Raw genomic sequence first — 17048 nt, 5'->3', positions numbered from 1 at the left:
ACGGCCGCCTGGGGGAGACGCGCGGCGGGCGCCTGGCGGGGAGACACTGCCGCTCTCCGTCCGGCCGGGGAAGAGCAGCCGCACAGCAGCCAGCCGCGAGAGGGCGGGTGGGCGGCCGAATGGGGAGGGGTCTCGGAGAGCAGGGAAGGGCTGCCACGTCGCCCAGGTGGATCGCTGCTCTCCGCCTCCCCCGCCCCCGCCGGCTTCGGGCCGCGACCTCTGGTTCGTCCTCGGGCTCAGGTGGGGCGCGTCGGACCGCCCCGCCTTGGCGGCCCCGGTGACCCCGGCCCGCAGGCTCCCGCCTCTCCGTCTCCCCTCAGTGAGCAGGTCCCGGCCTGGCCCATTCTGCCGTATCGGGCCCGCCCTCCCCCGCCTCGAGCGAAAGCTTGACGTGTTTCTCCCTTCCCTTGTCATGGGGTCACACGGAGGAGCAAGCCCTTTCCAATGTGTCGGGTTTTCGAGGAAGGCGTGAGTCGTTGTGAGTTAGGGAACACAGTAATAGGGGCCTGAAATTTCTGCGGAAATAAACTGCGCAATAACCACCGCCGTGCCTAAAGCCTCTTTCACTCTCTCCCAATCCCCCAAAAGCAAAAACAGAAACACAAGGTCGTACTCGCTGGTCGCGGCGGGCCCGCCAGCTCGCGGGTCCCGGCGGCAAGTTGAGAACGACCGCGAGGCGGACCAGGCGGCCTCGGCGTAGCCTAATTGGGCAGTTGACTCTGGGCGAGCGAGGCCACGGCGGCGGCTGGCGCGCGAACCCCGCCTCCGCGCGCGCCGAGCTGTCCGCGGGAGGTTTCCGGGCGCGCGGCCCGCTGCCCCTCTGCGCGCTCGGGAGTCGGACGCAGCGTGGCCGCTTTGGAGTCGGGAGACAAAGAGGTTGGCGGCGGCCGCGGCAGGGACGGAGGTCTGCCTAGTACCAACCGGCGCGGCCCATGTGCCTTCTGAACAAGCTGACGGAAGCCCAAAAAAACAGAGCTTGTTTGCAACGTAGGACCGCAGGCGCTGACCTTTGCCCTGCTTAGAGCTTCAGTTTTCAGGTGCCTAGAAAAAGCAAGGAGGTTTTCTTCGCTTTTGCGATCTCTGTGTTGTTAAACTGTCACCCAAGCCTGCTCCATTTTTTTTCCTCCTAAATTCTACCTTCCTTGGTTTCCTGCTTATGTGTTCTATCGTGAAATGTTCAGTGTTTTCAGGTACACGAATTTTTTCCCCCTTGTTTTCTGATAGTGGTGATTATCGATTTTTGCCCCGCCCTCTGTTCCCTTCCCTTTGCAATTACTTTTTGTTCCGTCGTCAGTGGTTTTCGTAGAGAAACGACATAGTCCCCGGACAGACATGGAAGAGACAGTCTGTCGATGTTGTTATAGTAATTGCTTTAAACTGAATGGAAATTCGGGAGGAAATGTAAGTGAATTTTTATCTTCATTTAGGTCTAATTGGAACACTTAACTAAAGAAAACATTCTAGGGGTTTTTTTTTTTAGAATCTCGAAATATTTAAGCAGAGATCTCGGGATGGTCAATTTTCTAATGAAACCAACCACACTGGGAAGGATTTCTGCCCCCCTTTGTGTGATTTTTGTATTTTTGAAAAGTTTCCTTGAGCCCCTGTTTAGAAATTACAATGCAAATACCTCTGTTATTGCTTTTATTAATTTCGAAACACAAAACCCCAAATCGCAATATCTATATAACCTTAACATTATGTTGCCTCCTAACAGCCATTAAAAGAGACTAATAACAGTGTTATATGCCACTTGAGGAATGAAAGAATCCTAGTAATTATAAACTTCAAACAAATCTAGAAAGTTAATTTTGTTCATATGAAATATGTTCAGCACGATACTAAAAACTGGCATTTCTTGTTTTTTCCTTTGATCATTGTTAAGGATTTATCACATTCTTAGGTCTTAACAATAAGAAGTAAAGTATTCTTAACACTGGAAAACATATCATCACCCAGGAAGAAAGGAGGGGGGGAAGTGTTTGCTTAGTATATCAATGAAAGAAAAACATAAATAAAAGTTCTGAAAATCAGACTCTAATAAGGAACAAAGCAGTCTTTACTCAACATTCACAATGCTAGCCTTCGTTTGTGAATATTTATAAAGGTTCCCTCCTTCCTTATTGGTTTAAATTCTAAGCCAATAGGAAAAGTACAACACATCTTTTAAAGAGTGAGACATAAGCATTAGGTTAAAACATTGGATAAATGGATTGTTTATCATGCTATTCTCATTTCAGATCGTGTATCTTTTAATTCTAAAGAAGAAATTTAAGAATCTTTGAATTATTGAGTATCTTGATGTAACTTAAATAGCAAGGTGCTACTCCTGGTCACATTCTGCTCTCTGTAATCTTCCTGTTGGTTTTGTTATAATATTTAATTCTCTAAAATGCTAGGTGAATATGAAGAATGGCGAAATGCTACTGCTTAACCTTTTAGATCAATAAGATGAACCCTGGAATTTCTTTAGATGAAAGACCAGCCTGTAAGGAAATAATAAAATTTACATTTTTTTAAATTTCTCAGATTTTTGTAATAAATTTTTGTAATTTATTATAAACAAATATTTTATATTTATCTAAAGCATCTTTGATCTGTTTAATGGCTAAATTCTAAGCATGCTTATGTTTAGAACGTGTGATTTCATCTCAGTCACAAATAATCAATGCCACCTTTGCATGTCTATGCTTTGAATTTGACTGTGAGCATTCGGCTTAATTATAAATATTTGCATATTTATGGTCTTCCCTGGTGGCTCAGATGGTAAAGAATCCACCTGCAATGTGAGAGACCTAGATTTGATCCCTGGGTGGGGAAGATCCCCTGGAGGAGGGCATGGCAACCCGCTCCAGTATACTTGCCTGGAGAATCCCCCTGGCAGGCTACAGTCCATGGGGTTGCAAAGAGTCAGATACGACTAAGCACAACACAGCACAGCATATTTATAATCTCCCTTAGTAAGTCATCAATTTCTTGAAGATAGGTTCTGTTTCCCATTCAGCCTTGTATTCCTCATTACCAAACTCAGACCCTTATACAGAGCACCCCTTGAACATTTGATGAGTAAAAGAATGACCATTACTCCATGGAACAGTGTATGGCAAATCAAAAGAAAGTTGGTCTCAGGATTTTTTTTTTTTTTTTTTATGTAATGATTGACAAATACTTGTTTTCATTCCCAATTAAACAATAACATTTTGCAAGAATTTTACTAACAAGTAAAAACCAACATATGCTGGAACTCCTGTGTTTTTACATTTTAAATCTGATAGAAACTGGATAGTGAGTTATATTGCCATTATCTAAAGTAAATAATATCAATGGGCTTATCTTTACAAAAAAATTTCTTTACCACACTAAACAGGAGCTACAAGTTCTGTGACCTTGGAAAATATACTTTAAACCTTCTAAAACTCAGTTTTTGCATCTGTCAAATACATTCATTCATATCTATTTTATGATTAATTAAAATAATGAAAGCATGTAAAAGTAAAAGCTCAATAGATGATAGTTATTACTTGCAGATATTGGTGGATTCCATCATGAAAAGAAGTAATTTTCTTTGTGCAATTATTTATGTATAAAAAGGCAGGCATAAAGTGCTGCTTTAAAAATAGTGAGGAAACATATCTTAAAGGAAGGAATAAAATACTAAGAACTAAGGAGATAACTTTAAGAGTTGAAATTTGCCAAGAGAATAGATCTTAAGTGGTCTCAGCACACACACACAACTATGAGAAGTAAAGGGATGTATTAATTGTGATAACGCATTTCACAATGTACATACACCTATATCAAATTATGTTGTACACTTTCTGTACAATTTTTTCAGTCATACTATACCTCAAGCTATAGTAAGTGGGGAGGTAAGGAGGGTAGGGGAGAAATCAATCTCTGTTGAAAAAATAACAATAACTGACAAACAAACAGAAAAACCAAATCCCTTAGTGTAGCTTCCAAATCCTGCCCCTTCTACAGAAATGGACTTCAAGACCTCAAGCCTAGATCCACTGAGGGGTGCTCTCAAGAACTGTATCTTTGCTTTACCTAGTTTTTCCATAAGTGAATGACCAGAGTACCAGTCAGGCAGTCTCCAGACTTAACAGGGAAAGGTAGAAAAGGAATTGGCAAAACAGAATATTAAAAAAAATAAAACACCTAAGAGAACAAGAACTACAGAATAGGTGGCAAAGACAGCTTCCTTGTGCCTGGGATAATCCTTTTGTAAATGTGATGGTAACCACAGTACTGTGTCTTTGTGAGTAATTTTCATAGGAAGCCACACTTCAGTCCAGAAGTGTATTGTGGTAGCTCTAGCTTTGTGTAACTGTGAAATTTCATATGATTTACCAGTAAGGAAATGTTACATCCTATAATCATACCTGTTGACATCTTTCTGTCAGTTGCATTACTTTTCCACTTGTGACAATCACACACATCCTACTTCCAATGATGTTGAGTCATTGGGTAACCTCATCGTTCATTTTCACTTCTGAGCTTCCCAGGTGGCTCCATGGTCAAGAATCGACCTGCAGTGTTGGCGCAGAAGACATGGGTTTGATCCCTGGGTGAGGAAGATCCCCTGGGGGAGGAAATGGCAACTGGCTCCAGAATTCTTGCCTAGAGAATCCTGTGGACAGAGGAGCCTGATGGGTTATGATCCATGTGGTCACAACGAGTCGGATATGACTGAGGACTGAGCACATGTGCACATTCTTTACAAATCTAGTTTAAATGTCTTTTCTCCTGTAGTTTTCCAAGGTACCTCAAATGTAATGAATTACTACTTCCTCTAAGACCATAGCAATCTGTATATATCTCTCTTATTCAGTCCCAATGATGACTGTTGGTATATATCTTCATCGAAACTGTTTTCCCCTAGATAAGAAATAACCCCAGTGACTAGAAAATGTCCTCTAAACATTGAAATGTATAGACGCCTTTTAGCGTACCTCCTAGCTCACAATTTCCCCTTTAGCTTTACTTGCCCTCATTCCATAGGGTGGACTTCAGGGTATTAAAAAATGACTTCACTTCCCTGGCCATAGGTAATGAACCAGGGGTGGGTGTCTTAATCTAATAGCCCCTTCCTGGAAAATTTTAGGATTGAGACAAAATAAAAAATTAGCATTAGTAAAATCAAAGGAAAAATGATTAATAAAAGCAGCGCAATTCATATCAGAGACAAAGGACTGTTTCCTCTAATATACAAACACTTGGAAATCAATTTTAAAAAGACCAACAACCCAACAGAAAAAAAACTGGGCAAAGCATAAAGAAGGCTCCCCAAAATGTATATATTATATATACATGTATTATGTACTATGCTGCTGCTGCTGCTACTAAGTCGCTTCAGTCATGTCCAACTCTGCGACCCTGTGGAGAGCAGCCCACCAGGCTCCTCCGTCCCTGGGATTCTCCAGGCAAGAATACTGGAGATTATGTACTATACGCAAATTATAAACATACTTTTGATTTTCTATTGCAGCATTAAATTCCAAATTTTGGAATTCTATAAAAGAATGATGGCATTCTCTGAGTGCTGATTCTGTACAATCTCCAGGATAAATTGCTCAGTTAAAAAAGTTTATGCTTATGCTGCCATCGTATTAAAAAAATGGGAATAGGAGAATAGGTAGACAGATGTTATCACATATACATAAAATTTCTCTGGAAGGAGATGGAGCAAACTTGAGAAAGGGAACTGAGTAGCCATAGGGAAGAGGCTGGAAAGAGTTTTCACTGTATCTTTTTGGAACCAAAAGAATCTATTTGCTATTCAAGAAAATAAGTAGGAGTAAGATATTTGGGATCCTAGAGAGATGCAGTTTCTTTGTGCAACTAAGCCAGTGTGGGGTTAACTCAGGAGTTGAGGGCAACTAATATTCTGCATGAAGCCTGGGGAGCAAAGGAAGCTGACCTAGAAAGAAGACTGAAGCAGATAAGCAGACAAGAGGGATTGGATAATGCAGAGAAGAGGGATTGGGGAGAAAATATTGTCTGGGCTGGCAACAGTTTGGTTCTAGTCTTTCCTGGAGCCAGTTGCATCCCTCCACTTGGTTTCTTTTAAAACATTCCTATATTCCTTTTTTTTCTTCCAGTTTTATTGAGATATAATTGTACACGTTTAAAGTGTACAGCATAATGACTTACATCATGAAATGATTACCACAGTAAATATAACACATTCATCATCTCCTATAGATAGAAAATAAAAGAAAAAAAAATTTTTTCCTTGTGATGAGAACTTAGGATTTACTTTCATAACAACTATTATATGTAACATACACCAGTGTTAATTATATTAATCATGTTGTACATCATATCCGTTGTATTTATCTTACAACTAGAAATTTGTACCTTTTGACCACCTTCATCCAGTTCTTCCTTCCCCCAACCCCTGCCTTTGGTAACTGCAAATTAGATCTTATTTTCCATGAGTTTGTTTGTTTAAGTATAATTGTGTGTGTGTCTGACTCTTTGTGACCCCGTGGACTGTGGCCCCGCCAGGCTCCTCTGTCCATGAGATTTTCCAGGCAAGAATACTGGAGTGGGTTGCCATTTCCTACTCCAGGGGATCTTCCTGATGCAGAGATAGAACCCACGTTTCCTGCATTGGCAGGCAGATTCTTTATCACTAGTGCCACCTGGGAAGTCCCATAATTGACTTAATAACACTGTTAGTTCCTGATGCATAACACAGTGGTATGATATTTCTTTACATTACAAAATGCTCACCACAGTAATTCTAGTTACCATCGATCACCACACAGAGATATTGCAGTATTGAGTGTATTCCCCATACTTAAATTTTATCTCCGTGACTCACTTATTTTGCACCTGGAAGTTTGTATCTCTTAATCTCCCTCACCTATTTCACTTACCCCCCCACCCCCATCCTCAATCCTTCAGACAATCACCTATTGCTCTCTGTATTGATGGGTCTTTCTGTTTTGTTGTATATGTTCATTTGTTTTGCTTTTTGGATTCCACATAGAAGTGAAATCATATCTAATTTACTGCACTTAGCATAATACCCTCAAGGCCCATCCACATTGTAGGAAATAAGATTTCACTTTTCTTTCTGGGAAACAATTCCATTGTATGTATACAGACACATGTAGTGTATCTGTTCATTTATCCATGAATACTTAGGTTGCTTCCATACTTGGCTTTTGTGAATAATGCTGCAGTTAACATGGGGGTGATGCATTTTCTTGAATTAGGATTCTTGTTTTCTTTGGCAAAATACCCAGAAGTGTGTAATTGCTGGCTCATGTGATAGTTCTATTTTTAATTTTTTGAGGAACCTCCATACTGTGTTCCATAGTGGCTGCACCAATTTACATTCCCAACTACCCTTTTCTTCACATTCTTGCCAATATTTGTTATTTGTTCTTTTTGATAATAGCCATTCTGACAGGTGTGAGGTGATGTCTCACTATGGTTTTGACTTGCATTTCCCTGATGATTAGTGATGTTGAGCATCTTTTCATGTACCTGCCGGTCATCTGTCTTTGGGAAAATGTCTGCTCGGGTCCTCTGCCCATTTTTTAATCAGGTTGTTTGGTTTTTTGATGTTGAGTTTTATGAACTCTTTGAATATTGTGCCTATTAACCCCTTATCAGATATATTGTTTACAAATGACTTCTCGCATTCAGTAGCTGACCTTTTCTTCTTACGATAGTTCCCTTCATGTGCAAAAACTTTTTAGTTTGATATAGTCCCATTTGTTTATTTTTGCTTTTGTTTCCCTTGCCTGAGAAGGCAGATACAAAAAAATATTTCTAAGACCATGTCAAAGATCATATTGCATATATTTTCTTCTGGGAATTTTATGGTTTCAGGTATTAAGTATTTAATCCATTTTGAGGTTTTTTTTTTTTAATGTGGTGTGATAAAGCAGATCACTTTTATTATTTTGCAAGTAACTGTCTCATTTTCCCAACACCATTTACTGAAGAAGTTGTCATTTCCCCATTACTTGTCTCTTTTGTCGTAGATGAATTAATCATCTAAGTGTGGGCTCATTTCTGGGCTCTCTGATTCTGTTCCACTGATCTATGCATCTGTTTTTGTGCCAGTATATAGCTGACTATACTGTTTGCTTATAGTATATAAATATACTATATATTTATAGTTTTAAATCAGGGAATGTGATACTTTCAACTTTCCTATATTCTTATAATAAATCTCCTTTATACCTTCAACTTTCCTATATTCTTATAATAAATCTCCTTTTTTCGTCCTAAGCTAACCTAAGTTGTTCTCTGATCCAAAGAGTTTAATTATTATAGTGGTATCAAAAAGAGTTTAACTTTTGTAGTAGGTTTTCTGTAAATTCTTGTTAAAATGAAATGTGAAGTTCTTTATAATGAAATCCATTTGGGCTCTCAAAGTTTATACTGTTTTCTTTAAATCTCTCAAATTGAAAGAGGATAAGTGAACAAGTTCAGGGCATTCTGAAAGACCTTCACTCTAAGCTAAAAGGTGGTGTTTGCTGATGGAAAATATAAACGAGGCCTGAAGCCAAGTAACACATTCCACCTGCTAGACTTTCCTCTCAGTTCCCTGCCTGAGAACTGAGACTTCTCAGTTAGTGTTTCCTGATAGCCTGCCTGAGAGATAAGTTCTTAACTTTTTCTAGTTAGGATGCAGTTTGAAGATTGTGGAACATTTTTAGGCTGATTTATATTTTGATAGAAAAGGCACTGGGGAACAGGGCAAGAGCATCAATCCTATAGTGAAGAGACAGGGGTGTCATTAATTGAGCATATTCAAATACGAGTTTCCAAGACTTAGGGCTAGTTAATACATTGACACTTACCCTTTCAGAAAGCAGTGTCCATTTCTTTGTTCACATTTTCAAATCTATAGATAGAACTATCATTTTACTATTTATATCATTCTTCCTAGTACTGCGAAACTAGGAAATACTTCAGAAAATTCATAGAAGGCCCAGAATACATTTACAGAGCAACTCCTAGAGTTCAACAGCTTGCAAATGAGGCTAAATATAGTTTATCTAAGCATGGTGACATAATGTGCATTCCAGGGATGGCAGCATAGACGCTTCACAAATGTTTATGTACCATTTATATAGGGTGAGTTTAAACAGGATGATGAAATTATCGCTCATGTAAAATGTCAAAATAATTATATGTAAGTACTAAGATGTAGAAGAGCACAGTTTATTTCCGTCATTAAAATCCCATTGAAAAGTTAAATACCATTATTTAACTACCAGGAGCTATTCTTTATTTTCTCAATATTTCTTGAGAATTTATTATCAGGGATATTGTAAAAGTATAAGACACAGGCCCTGTCCTTATGAGTTCTGTTGTAATTTTGCTGAGGTAAGACATACAGGTATAAAGCATCATCGTTATTTTCCACTAAGGATTAGGATGATGACATGGAAAATAATATAGGCTTACTTTATTTTTTATTATTAAAGAGCAACTTTGAAAGTCTACAGTTGAAACCACCACAGGAATTGAAGGTTGTGATCCGAAGCATCTTGGTTCCTCACCCCATCCTGTCCCCAGTGTGACTCGCAGAGGGCATCCCCACACTGACACATGGATGGCTGTCTGTACACGTCTACTGGCAATATGGGCTTTTAAACTTGGTTCCCATTTTCAGTTCTGCCATGTCATTAATATATGGGCTCTACAAAGACATTTAACTCCCCCAACCTCAGTTTCCTCCATTAGTAAAGTGAGGATAAGGATGATAACCTTAGAGGACCATTTTAAGAATTAAATGAGACAATATGAATGAAAATAGCTAAGTAAATGCTTAATATATATCAGGTGCTTGATAAATATTAGTTTATTTTTTAACTGAACTTGAAAGGATTATCTATTTTTCTCATTTTGATCCATTTATAATGAGCGTCAGTGAATTTTAAAATTGAAGTCAGCATAAATAAATGAAAATTAAAAAAATTTTTAAACCAGAAAAGGAAGAAAAAATTTTAATATAAATAAATTTTAAAAATAAAATTGTAGTTAGCTAAAAATTTCAACAGCTGGGAGGAGAACCGAAACTCTAATCACTTTAAAACTTAAAGCAATATCTAGAATTTTAATCAAGTAAACTAGAGAAGGAAAAATAAATATCATTATTTTCCTAGAAAAACCATTTATTATTCCTAGGAAAATGTTGTCATTCCAACTTGCTCTCTAAATGTAATATCACCTAACATAAGTGACTTTTCCATGTATAAAATAGTTCCAGAGTTTACTTGGGGTTCCATACAGAATGTATGCGAGTATTTCAAAATATACCCTATATTGGACATTTGTTGATGGAATTTCTCATTATTTGCTTTGCTGGATCGCTCAAAAAGCCTGTTCCAAATCAGGATAATTTGTAGGATGATGTCAATGAGTTTCTTCATTTTCTTTTGACTGATTCCAAAATTTAGAAGAATTTGATTTGCATAGAACATAGAAATGGGAAGTTAAGTAACAGTAATTTCTCAGAAATTGACCAACATTGATCAGAGTAACCCTGCTCAGTACACAAATTCCCCAGTCTGCTTCCACTTAATTCAATACATATATATTCCTGTGATTGATGTTGGAGTCTTCAGGGAGCTCAGTAAATAGCATTGCTCTCCTCTGTCTAAATTGAGAATAAAGGTCAAGTGTAAGGTAAATGAGGGATCAAATATCTCCTTGAACTGATAAGGACCAACTGCAGGCTGCAGCTCATGAGAACCAAACTGACCTGTCACGCAAACCCCCTCAATTAGGTAGAATTCCCTACTCTGTTGCACAGACAGCACAGGGCCACAAAGGGTCTTGCATGGCATTTCTGCCTTTATGGCTACCTTCTATCATTTAAAAAAAAAAATTAAAGCCATATTTTATGACTGCACTGATATAGTTCAGTTCAGTTCAGTTGCTCAGTCATGTCCGACTCTTTGCGACCCCATGAACCGCAGCATGCCAGGCCTCCCTGTCCATCACCAACTCCCGGAGTTCACTCAGACTCATGTCCATCGAGTCAGTGATGCCATCCAACCATGTCATCCTCTGTCATCCCCTTCTCCTCCTGCCCCCAATCCCTCTCAGCATCAGAGTCTTTTCCAATGAGTCAACTCTTTGCATGAGGTGGCCAAAGTACTGGAGTTTCAGCTTTAGCATCATTCCTTCCAAAGAAATCCCAGGGCTGATCTCCTTCAGAATGGACTGGTTGGATCTCCTTGCAGTCCAAGGGACTGCACTGATATAGATAAAAATATATTAATACTATGTATTAAAACATTTTCATTGGCTTACAAGTTCATTTTTTTTTCCTTCTCATTTTAAATTGAATCAAAACATTTTCAGGGCCCCTGAAACTATCCTGACTCCTAGACGCTGGGCCCACTGTGCCTAACGGAGAAATTAGCCCTGGGCAACACACTGGATGAAGTAAATCTTAAATCCTGGAAGAAGCACGTAACTCTCTGAGCAGCCTTACTTTCAGGAAAGAAGACAAGAAATCAGGCAACCATGCTTCAGTCATTCTTCCTGAATTTACCTATCAGATGTTACTTTCTCCACTCCTGGATGGGTAAAGGAATAGGAAGCTAGGAGTTACACCTTTCTCAGTTCCGTTCATATAAAAGAAAATATTGGTAGAGAAAAGCAGACCTCTCTTAGCAAGCATTTTCTTACTACTGAAATGATTATGTTCACTTACTATAATTTGATAATCCTGCCTTTATGATTACCCATCTAGGACTTTCCTAGTGGTCCAGTGGTTAAGAGTTCACCTGCCAGGGTTGGATCCCTAGTCTGGGAAGATTCTACATGCATCCAGGCAGCTAGTGGTCCACAAGTACTGAGCCCTCCCACCTAGACCCTGTGCTCCACCACACAAGAAGCCACTGCAGTGAGAAGCCTTCGCACTGCAATGAAGAGTAGCCTCCCACCACCACCGAAACTAGAGAAAGCCCGAGCACAGCAATGAAGACCCAGTGCAGCCAAAAATAAATACATTTTTAAAAATAAAAACTAGAAGATTACCCATCTAATTCTTCTTGCTCCAGATTTCATTTTACCAGGAAACTTTCTGATTATAACTATGGGTGCATGCATGCTAAGTTGCTTCAGTCATGCCCGACACTTTGCGACGCACTGGACTGCAGCCCACCAGGCTCCTCTTTCCATGAGATTCTCCAGGCAAGAATTCTTCAGTGGGTTGCCATGCCCTCCTCCAGGGGATCTTGCCGACCCAAGGATTGAACCTGCATCTCCTGCATTGGCAGAAGGATTCTTTATGACAAGCGCCACCTGGGAAGACCAATTACAGCTATATGGCCTCCCCTATTTTCCTACCAAGAAAGAGTGTATCAAGCAGCCGATAAGGCATACAACCTGCTCTCTGGTTACAGTTATCATTGTAAATTAAAGCATCCTGGTTTACATATTATTCTCACAAGAAATTTGTTGGCATGAGAATTCATGGATTTAACTCATTCATTTAACTGACTTGACTGTGTTGTTGAACTAGAAAAGTTGAGGTTCAAAATCTGAACCATTGGGAATTCCCTGACAGTCCGGTGGTTAGGACTCTGAGCTTCAACTGCAGGGCACACAGTTCCCATCCCTACTCAAGAAACTAAGATCCCTCATGCCTCTCGACGTGGCCAAAAAAATCTGAATCATTGATGGTGTAATCTAAGGCAACCCTAGAGGACTCCACCTCAGTAGTCAGCAAGTTTTTGTGAGCTGCAGTTCAATTTCCCCATGCTCTAATCACAACATCCTTCACACTACTGATAACAGTGTATTCTTAAATTATAATAAATGGGGGGCGGAGGAAGAAATACTCTGGCAAAATTTTCCACAACTATTGTTTTCCTCCAGTTCTATCCAATGTCATAGGATTAAGAATGCTTGCTTTTCTTCATGGCATATAATTAAGGGGAAATTATTACTAGTTCTGTGTAAAACAAATCATATTCTTTACAACAAATAATCCACAGGAAATTTTCATTTGGTCTTGCTACCACCATGGCCAGGCAAGATGTCAACATGGATCAAGATAAGGAAGACCTGGTGACACAACAAAAAAAATTTTTTCACAACAAAATTTATAATGGAATATGTCAGCAGTTATATATGTCTCATTAAACATATATTGAGAGCCAGTAATGTGCCAGTCAGTATGTGCCTAATATAATTGGAGGCTGCAAAGGATTATCTAGCTGCATGTCCAGGAAGAAAAGGAAACAGATTTTTGTGAATATATATTAGTTTCTTACTCAATGACTGGGATTATTGTCCCCATTTTCACAGGAAATGGAGGCACAGAGAGAAGTAATTTTCCTAAGCTCATATCTAGAAATTGTGATATAATCATGATGCAATCATGACTGAAACCCAAGCCTGTTCAGTTCACTAAATATATGAGTCATTACTCTATGACAGGCCTTCTGGTGGGGATAGGGGCTTCCCTGGTGGCTCAGCAGGTGAAGAATCTGCCTGCAATGCAAGAGACATGGGTTCAATCCCTGGACTGGGAAAATCCCCTGGAGGAGGGCACAGCAACGCACTCCAGTATTCTTGCCTGGAGAATCCCATGGACAGAGGAGCCTAGCGGGTTACAGTCCGTGGGGTTGCCGAGTCCCACACGAGTGAAGCGACTGAGCTCACATGCACACACGCATGCAGGTGGTGGGTATTGAGGATACAGCGGTGGTCTTCCCTTGAAGAACTCTATCAGCTTCCTGCCAGCAGGCCAGTAAATCTACCTACATGGCTGCTCATGCTTTCTGCTAGCCCTCCTGGTTCCATGGGAGCAGCATAGCTTTACCTCCTAAGGCTACTTTTCCCCTTGTTTTCTAGATCCCACCACTCATCTTTATTTATTTTTTAACTTTTTGGTTTGAAATAGTTTTGGACTTACAGAAAATTACAAAAATAGAACAGAGTTCATATGTACCCTTCACCCAAGCTTCCTCCAGTATTAACCATCTAAATAACCATAGTTCAGTGAACAAAATTGGACATTAACGCTGCTACAGTCCTGTTAACTAAACTGTGTGTATGTGTGTTCAGTCACTCAGTGGTGTCCAGCTCCTTTGCAAGTCCACACTGTAGCCTGCCAGGCTCCTCTGTTGATGGAATTCTCCAGGCAAGAATACTGGAGTGGGTAGCCATTCCCTTCTCCAGGGAATCTTCCCGACCAGGAATCAAACCTGGGTCTCCTGCATTGTAGGCAGATTCTTTACCCCTGAGCCAACAGGGAAGGGGTTTCTCTGTTATGTTCTAATAATTAGATTAAAGTTGTGCATTTTGGGCAAAAATACCACATAGATGGGGTTCCCTGGTGGCTCAGCTATAAAGAATCCACCCGCAATGCAGGAGACCCAGGTTCCATCCCTGGGTTGGAAGATACCCTAGAGAAGGAAATGGCAACCCACTGCAGTATTCTTGCCTGGGAAATCCCATGGAGAGAGGAAGCTTGCGGGCTACAGTCCATGGGGCCACAAAGAATTGTACACAACTTAGTGGCTTAACAACAACCACCAACACATAGGCCATAGTATGTTTTAAACACCTATCAGAAGATGCATGCTATCAGTACATCTTATTACTGGTGGTATTAATCTTGATCACTTGGTTAAGTTACTATCTACCAGGTAGTAAAGTTACCATTTTCTTTCCTTTATATTGATAAGTATCTTGAGGAAGTTACTTTGAGACTATGCAAAAATCCCATCTTTCCTCAAACTTTCACCATCTAACTTTACCATCTATCGGTGGCTCTTGCCTGCAACAATTATTACTGTTGTATTTGTCTAATATAGATTGGCTATTTCCCTCATTCATTCTACACCTAATAATTGAAAATTTTCTGCAAGGAATAGTTGTTCCTTCTTTCCAATTTATCTAATTATGTCAATATGAACTCATGGATATTTATTTTGCTTTATGGGTTATAATTCAATATATCATTATTTATTTTGCTTCTCAAGTTATTCAACTTTTGTCATTGGGTGCTCCTTCAGGCTAGTTTCTGTGTCCTTTTGATGTGTCCACTTCCTTTTGCAAGCACTCCCTTATTTTCTGGTATCACAAGATATCCCAGACTCATCCTGCACCAGCCCTAGAATTAAGCACTTCCCCTAGGAGCCCCAGGTTCCTGTTATTAAAGAATGTTACTCAGGAATTCATCTGGATGCTAGATGTGCTCATTGCTACTGGATATTATTGCTCCTAGGCCCTTCTAGTGAACAGAGCTTAGGGATCCTATGTATGTGTATTAATGCACACACTTTTATATTTCTATCTGTGTATGAGTTTATTTGACATGAGTTTACTCTGACATCATCTAGTGTCAGAAAATTCTAGCCTTTCCCCGCTCCTTATTTATAATATTTTTCTCCAACAGAGAGGAAGCCTGGCTCTCATTGTCTACAATAGAGACATTTGTTGAATCCTAGTGTACACATAAAGTAATTAGAAAATGCTAACCCATGAAAAGTATGAGAGAGATTTACTAAGTAGAATGCAGTATTTGTGCATTTTTCTTGTCTTCAGTCTTGGAGTATCTGTATACTGTTCACTTGTATTTTTAATATCTTTTTATTGCCTTCTTATCAGCATTTAAACACCTCAACCCTCTCCTATATGAAAAGGACTATTTCTCATACTTCATTCTCCTTCCACTTAGTCCTTAGTTCTGAAAGCGCTTGAATAATTCTATATTCCCTATCATCATTTCCTCTTATCTTCACTCTTGAAGTCAGTGCACTCTGACTTCCATCTTCACTACTCCCCAGAATCTCCTCCTGCTTCAGTCACTTCTTATCTCTGTGTTCCTATAATCAGAAGTCAGTTTTTTGCTTGACATCTCAAAAAAAACCAATACCCTGTTGAGCTCTTTCTTTGACAACGATGGTAAGGAGTCTTCAGTATTCCTGCTGTTTATCTGGCTGATCCTTGTTGTTCTTTACAAGTTCCTCTTCTTTCTTTTTTCCCTTTCTTATTTATTTACTTATGGCTGCACTGGGTCTTTTTTTTCTTTTTAGGTCTTACAACATTGATGCTTCCCTGATTCTTTTAGCATCCTCTTCCATACTTACCATCTGGCTCCTGAATAATCTCAATATATCTAATGATTTATAATTACTATCTGTATGAAAATGACTCTAAAATTTGGAACCGCAATTTAGACATTCCCAGGGAGTATCAGAATTATATATCCAAATGCTTATTAGACAGTCTTCATCTGAATATATCATAGGAACTTCAGATTCAACATGTTCAATTATCAACCTGACTTTAGACCTGCTTCTCTTCAATAAGCCTATTTTCAAAATCTTAAAAAGTCTCTTTCCCTTCACTTAGTCCAAGTCTTCAGATATAAAGAAATTAATCCTTTTCATGATTTGTTTTAAAAATTTTTATTAACCATTTTTTATTGAAGTGTAATTTACAATGTTGTGTTAGTTTCAGGTGTACAGTAAAGTGATTCTCATATATATGTGTATATATTTTTTTTTTCAGATTATTTTACACTATAGGTCAAGATATTGAATATGGTTCCCTGTCTACACGACAGGTCTTTGTTTACCTATTATATATCAGATCAGATCAGTCGCTCAGTCATGTCTGACTCTTTGCGACCCCATGAATCACAACAGCACGCCAGGCCTCCCTGTCCATCACCAACTCCCTGAGTTCACTGACCCACATCCATCGAGTCAGTGATGCCATCCAGCCATCTCATCCTCTGGCGTCCTCTTCTCCTCCTGCCCCCAATCCCTCCCAGCATCAGAGTCTTTTCCAATGAGTCGACTCTTCGCATGAGGTGGCCAAAGTACTGGAGTTTCAACTTCAGCATCATTCCTTCCAAAGAAATCCCAGGGCTGATCTCCTTCAGAATGGACTGGTTGGATCTCATTGCAGTCCAAGGGACTCGCAAGAGTCTTCTCCAACACCACAGTTCAAAAGCATCAATTCTTCGGTGCTCAGCCTTCTTCACAGTCCAACTCTCACATCCATACATGACCACAGGAAAAACCATAGCCTTGACT

This window comes from Bubalus kerabau, chromosome 7 (genome assembly GCF_029407905.1).
Source record: "Bubalus kerabau isolate K-KA32 ecotype Philippines breed swamp buffalo chromosome 7, PCC_UOA_SB_1v2, whole genome shotgun sequence".
NCBI lineage: Eukaryota > Metazoa > Chordata > Mammalia > Artiodactyla > Bovidae > Bubalus > Bubalus kerabau.
The sequence above is the reverse complement of the archived record's forward strand: the minus strand, read 5'-3'. Positions refer to the sequence as shown.